The sequence below is a fragment of the Capra hircus genome, chromosome 3 (genome assembly GCF_001704415.2).
Source record: "Capra hircus breed San Clemente chromosome 3, ASM170441v1, whole genome shotgun sequence".
NCBI classification, from domain to species: Eukaryota; Metazoa; Chordata; class Mammalia; order Artiodactyla; family Bovidae; genus Capra; species Capra hircus.
Window position 1 is genome coordinate 99,337,196 of NC_030810.1, and position 7,248 is coordinate 99,344,443.

Here is a 7,248-nt window from a genome sequence, read left to right on the forward strand (position 1 = left end):
GGTGGGAGAAACATCAACAAACTCAGATATGTGGATGATACCGCTCTAATGGCAGAAAGTGAAGAGGAACTAATGCGAAGAGCTGGCTCATTTGAGAAGACCCTGATGCTGGGAAAGATTGAGAGCAGGAGGAGAAGGGGACAAAAGAGGATGAGATGCTTGGATGGTATCACCGACTCAACGGACATGGGTTTGGGCAAACTCCGGGAGTTGGTGATAGACAGGGAGGCCTGGCGTGCTGCAGTTCATGGGGTTGCAGAGAGTCAGACACAACTGGGTGACTGAACAACAACAATAATGAACATGCAAAGAAATAGAGGAAAAACAACAGAAAGGGTAAGACTAGAGATCTATTCAAGAAAACTGGAAATATCAAAGGAATATTTCATCCAAGGATGGGCATAATAAAGGACAGAAATGGTAAAGACCTAATAGAAGCAGAAGAGATCAAGTCAAGATGGAAAGAATACACAGAAGAACTGTATAAAAAAGATCTTAATGACTCAGATAACCATGATGGTGCAGTCTCTCACTCAGAGCCAGACATTCCAGAGTGTGAAGTCAAGTGGGCCTTAGGAAGCACTGCTGCCAATAAAGCTAGTGGAGATGATGGAATTCCAGCAGAGCTATTTAAAATCCTAAAAGATGATGCTATTAAAGTGCTGCAGTCAATATGTCAGTAAATTTGAAAAGCCCAGCAGTGGCTGCAGGACTGGAAAAGATCAATCTTCATCCCAGTTCCCAAGAAGGGCAGTACTAAAGAATGTTCAAACCACCAGACAATTGCACTCATCTCCTATGCTAGTAAAGTTATGCTCAAAATCCTCCAAGGTGGGCTTCAGCGCTATGTGAACTGAAAACTTTCAGATGTTCCAGCTGAGTTTAGAAAAGGCAGAGGAATCAGAGATCAAATTGCCAACATTTGCTGGTTAACAGAGAAAGCAAGATGCAAGTTAGAACTCTGTATGGAACAACCAATTGGTTCAGGATTGAGAAAGGAGTATGACAAGCCTGTTTATTATCACCCTGTTTATTTAACTTATACACAGAGCACATCATGCAAAATGCTGGGCTAGATGAGTCACAGGCTGGAATCAAGATCACTGGGAGAAATATCAACAACCTCAGATATGCAGATGATACCACTCTAACGCCAGAAAGTGAAAAGGAATTAAAGAGCCTCTTGACGAGTGTGAAGGAGGAGAATGAAAAAGCTGGCTTAAAACTCAGTATTAAAAAAATTAAGATCATGGCATCTGGTTCCATCACTTCATGGCAAATACAAGGGGAAAAGGTGGAAGCAGTGACAGATTTCCTATTCTTGGACTCTAAGATCACTGCAGATGGTGACTGCAGCCATGAAATTAGAAGAGGATTGTTTCTTGGCAGGAAAGCTATGACAAATCTAAACAGTGTATTAAAAAGCAAAGACATCTCTTTGCTGACAAAGGTCTGCATAGTCAAGGCTATGGTCTTTCCAGTAATCATGTACAGATATGCTGCTGTTGCTGCTGCTGCTAAGTCGCTTCAGTCCTGTCTGACTCTGTGCGACCCCATAGACAGCAGCCCACCAGGCTCCCCCATCCCTGGGATTCTCCAGGCAAGAACACTGGAGTGGGTTGCCATTTCCTTCTCCAATGCATGAAAGTGAAAAGTGAAAGTGAAGTTGCTCAGTCATGTCTGACTCCTAGCAACCCCATGGACTGCAGCCCACCAGGCTCTTCCATCCACATGGGATTTTCCAGGCAAGAGTACTGGAGTGGGGTGCCATTTACAGAAGAACAAAAGGCACATGAACAGATGCTCAACATTGCTAATTATTAGAGACATACAAATCAAAACTACAATAAGATATCACTTCACACTAGTCTGAATGGCCATCATAAAAAAATCTACAAATAAAAAAATGCTGGAAAGAGTGTGGAGAAAAGGGAACCCTCCTCTACTGTTGGCAGGAATGTAAATTGGTACAGCCACTATGGAGAACAGTATGGAGGTTCCTTAAAAAGCTAAAAATAGAGCTACCATAAGACCCTACAATCCCACTCCTAGGCATATCAGTTCAGTTCAGTCACTCAGTCATGTCCGACTCTCTGTGACCCCATGAACTGCAGCACGCCAGGCCTCCCTGTCCATCACCAACTCCCGGAGTCCACTCAAACCCATGTCCATTGAGTTGGTGATGCCATCCAACCATCTCATCCTCTGTCATCTCCTTCTCCTCCTACCCTCAATCTTTCCCAGCATCAGGGTCTTTTCAAATGAGGCAGCTCTTTCCATCAGGTGGCCAAAGTATTGGAGTTTCAGCTTCAACATCAGTCCTTCCAATGAACACCCAGGACTGATCTCCTTTAGGATGGATTGGTTGGATCTCCTTGCAGTCCAGGGGACTTCTCCAACACCACAGTTCAAAAGCATCAATTCTTTGGTGCTCAGCTTTCTTTATAATCCAACTCTTACATCCATACATGATTACTGGAAAAACTATAGCCTTGACTAGACAGATCTTTGTTGACAAAGTAATGTCTTTTGCTTTTGAATATGCTATCTAGGTTGGTCATAACTTTCCTTCCAAGGAGTAAGCATCTTTTAATTTCATGGCTGCAATCACCATCTGCAGGGATTTTGGAGCCCCCCAAAATAAAGTCAGTCACTGTTTCCACTGTTTCCCCATTTGCCATGAAGTGACGGGACCGGATGCCATGATCTTAATTTTCTGAATGTTGAGTTTTAAGCCAACTTTTCACTCTTCTCTTTCATCAAGAGGCTCTTTAGTTCTTCTTTACTTTCTACCATAAGGGTGGTGTCATCTGGGTATCTGAGGTTATTGATATTTCTCCCGGAAATCTTGATTCCAGCTTGTGCTTCTTCCAGCCCACATTTCTCATGATGTACTCTGCACAGAAGTTAAATAAGCAGGGTGACAATATACAGCCTTGACATACTCCTTTTCCTATTTGGAACCAGTCTGTTGTTCCATGTCCAGTTTAACTGTTGCTTTCTGACCTGCATACAGGTTTCTCAAGAGGCAGGTCTGGTGGTCTGGTATTCCCATCTCCTTCAGAATTTTCCAGTTTATTTATATCTGGAGAAAAACATGGTCCAAAAGGATCCATGCACCCCGATGTTCACTGCAACATTGTTTACAATAGCCAAGACATGGAAGCAACCTAAATGTCCATTGACAGAGGAATGGATGAAGATGCGGTACATATATACAATGGAATATCACTCAGACATTAAAAAAGAATGAAATAATTTCATTCGCAGCAATATGTATGGACCTAGAGATTGTCATACTGAATGAAGTAAGTCAGAAAGAGAAGGAGAACTATCATAACATCACTTATATGTAGAATCTAAAAAAGAAATGATACAAATGATCTCATTTACAAAACAGACTCACAAACTTAGGGAATGAACTTATGGTTGTCAGAGGGGAAGAATTTGGATAAGGGATAGTTAGGGAGTTTAGGATCGACGTGTACATATTGCTGTATTTATGGATAACCAACAGAGAGAGAAGGCAATGGCACCCCACTCCAGTACACTTGCCTGGAGAATCCCATGGATGGAGGAGCCTGGTAGGCTGCAGTCCATGGGGTCACTAAGAGTCGAACACGACTGAGCGACTTCACTTTCAATTTTCACTTTCATGCATTGGAGAAGGAAATGGCAACCCACTCCAGTGTTCTTGCCTGGAGAATCCCAAGGATGGGGGAGCCTGGTGGGCTGCCGTCTATGGGGTCGCACACAGTCAGACACGACTGAAGCGACTTAGCAGCAGCCACAAAGTCCTACTGTATAGCAAAGGGAACTCTGCTCAGTGTTATGCGGCAGCCTGGATGGGAAGGGAGTTTGGGGAAGAATGGATACGTGTATATATATGGCTGGAGCCCCTTTGCTGTCTACCGGAAACTATCACAACATTTTTAATCAGCTATATTTCAATATAAAATAGTTTTTTAAATGCTATGAACATTCTTGCTACAACTTCTTTTTGTATGAACATGTGTATTTCTCTTGGAAGAATATCTAAATGAAGTGTTTCTGGGATGTTAGGGAAATTAAAATAGAGGAAGTTTTGTTCAGGCTTCAAAGCAGGAGAGCAGGCCTCTGACTTTGCTTCTAACCTGCCTGGATTCTGAGCCTGTCTGCAAGCATAGCAAATCAAGTGGTACTTCAGAAAAGAAAGGGAGTGAGTCTTGGCATTCTTGAACCCCTGGAGGTCTGGCCAATTGCTTGGGGTTTAATGAAATCCTATGACTCACAAGGTGACACAAACAGCATTGTGCAAATGTTTTAGTAAAACCAGAGCTGCATTTTTCCGTGTAAACTGATAACATCAGTTTGTGGCCTGGGATTATAAGTGGGAGCCCTGGAAAGGGCAATTTGAAGTCTCATTTGTGGAGTGGATGCACTGCCCTTCTCCTAATTGGGACTCCAGATTGCTGTTACTCGGGACTTCCCAGCACACTGTTTAAGTCTGGATGTTGGTCGGCTCAATTTGCTGACGTATATGCTATTACTCTTCTCTGTTGTTTCTATTTCTCTTTTCTTTTAATGATTGCATATTGAAATTAAGTTAAATAATCCTCTTTTAAATATTGAAATTGTTTATTTGTACGTAACAAGTGTTTTTTTTAAATTAAGGAATCCTTTGAATCTGAAATGAAAGTAAAACTTCCAGAAAAACATGAGAACAGAAGGATATTTATGTAAATTTACATTTAAATGTATAAGTAATCGTTAAATCAAGGTGATTATAACATTTACATGCCCGGATGAGAATTCTGGTTTTGTCCACATCTTCACCAAGAATTGATATTTTCAGACTTTGTAATTTTAGCCATGCTACTGAGTAGAGAGGTATCTCAATGTAGTTTTAATATCTATGATATTGAACACTTTTTTATATGTTACTGGCCATTATTGTATCTTCCTCTCTCTGAAGTGTATTTAAGCTTTTGCCTGTTTTAAAAATGGGTGTTTCAGTTTTTAGTACTGAGTTATAGGAGTTCATTATATATTCTGGAGACAGTCTTTGTCAGATATCTTTTGTAACTATTTTTTTCCATTGTAACTTGCCTTTCTACTTACTTATGGTATATTTCATGAAAACACTTTCTAATGTTGTTAAAAAGTTTTTTTTAACAAGTTGTAAAGTTATTTAAAAAGTTATATTTTATAGTTATCCATAAATACAGCAAAGTTGTTATCATTGTATTTTTTACTTATTTCTTTCTGTGTCATATTTAGAAAACCTTTGCTTACTATCATGTCACTGGATATTCTCATGTATTCTCATATTCTCATGTATTTTCTTATAAAACGTTATAGTTTTAGTTTGTATGGTTTGATCTATGGTCCAACTCAAATTAGTTTTTGTGTATATTGCAAAGTAAGGATTGCAGGCTTTTTGGCTACATAGATATCCAGTTGTTTCAGCACTATTTATTAAAATGATATTCCTTTTCCCATTGAATTGCTCTAGTGTTCTTAAAAGAAATAATTTGCCCATATAAGGTGGGTTTGTTTTAGGTATCTCAATTCAGTTACATTTATCTATACATGTATGCTTATTGTTTTGCCTCACCGTACTATCTTGTTTGCAGTAAAAAACAGTTTGATAGTAAATCTTAAAGTCTTCCAGGTTTGACTTTTTCACACAGCTCAAGATATTTTGAAATGTGTATACTGAACTAGCCACCATGCAAATCAAGATATACTGTCACTTAACTCCTCTCATTTAATTGCAGGATACATGTCTTCACATATTATAGCTGACCTATTAGCCAACAATCCTCTAGTGCAGCCTCCAAAGAAAAATCTCTAGTTACCTCCAGAGCTGATTGAGAGACAAAATATCTGTAACATTCAACAATGAATCTGGGTTTTTCTTGGGGAAAAAAAAAAAAGTTCGTTTTCCTTATGAACATGAATACAACGTTTGCTATGCAATTTTCTTTATTTTTGGCTGTGCTGGGTCTTTGTTGCTGTGAGGATTTTTGTCTAGTTGTGGTGAATGGGGGCTACTCTCTAGTTGAGGTGCACCGGCTTCTCCCTGTGGCTTCTCTTGTTGCAGAGCATGAGCTGTAGATCCGGCCGGCTTCTGTAGTTGTGGCTCATGGGCTCTAGAGCACAGGCTCAACAGTTGTGGTGCACAGGCTTACTTGCTCCCCAGCATGTGGGATCTTCCCGAATCAGGGATCGAACCAGTGTCTCCTGCATTGGCAGGTGGATTCTTTACCACTGAGCCACCAGGGAAGCCCCTGTAATTTTCTATTCGTTGCAGGGAGAGTCCCTTGGAGGACTTCTACCCTAACTTACTAGGCTGATTGTTGGGTTTGGGGTTGCAAATTAAAGACTGAAGTAGAATTTATTTTTATGGTATAGAAAAGATGATGGGAAGATGCTGAGGAAAGTCTTAGGGAAGAGTAAGCTGGAACTAGAAAGCTGGTATTAGGTTCTTGCAGTGGTTGACAGATTTCATTGAATGAGGAGTTAGATGCTACCTATCCAAAGGGGGAAAAATATTGATGGAAAAAATAATATTTAAATTGATTTTATTAGGTCTTGTCATTTATATATCATCTTTCCTTTTCGTTTTTGTAAAACAGGCATAAAGGGGGGCCTCAAGTGTTTGTTACATAACTTCTGGAATGTGTATGTCCATTTAAAACTACTAAAATTAAAATATTCATTGTGAACGTCCTAGATTTTTCTGAAGTTCCACTAACAGTGCATTTAAAGTAGGCCCAACCTAACGGACTAGAGAAGGCACTGGGGACCTACTCCAGTACTCTTGCCTAGAGAATCCCATGGACAGAGGAGCCTGGTAGGCTGCAGTCCATGGGGTCGCTAAGAGTCGGACACGACTGAGCAACTTCACTTTCACTTTTCACTTTCATGCACTGGAGAAGGAAATGGCAACCCACTCCAGTGTTCTTGCCTGGAGAATCCCAGGGACGGGAGAGCCTGATGGGCTGCCGTCTATGGGGTCGCAGAGTCGGACACGACTGAAGCGACTTAGCAGCAGCAGCAACCTAACGGACAAACCTACCTGCCTGAAGTGTTGTCTCTGGGTATGTGTCATTAACAGTAGTTGCTTTCCCTAGTGTATTGGTTTTCGTAGATCCCGCACACCTGAAATCTGTCAAAACCCACCATAAACCGTTTCCTTTGCTAAGAGATTTTAAAGTACTCTTGCCCCAAGTAAGTGAACTTTAAAAGTAGATGTTTCTGTTG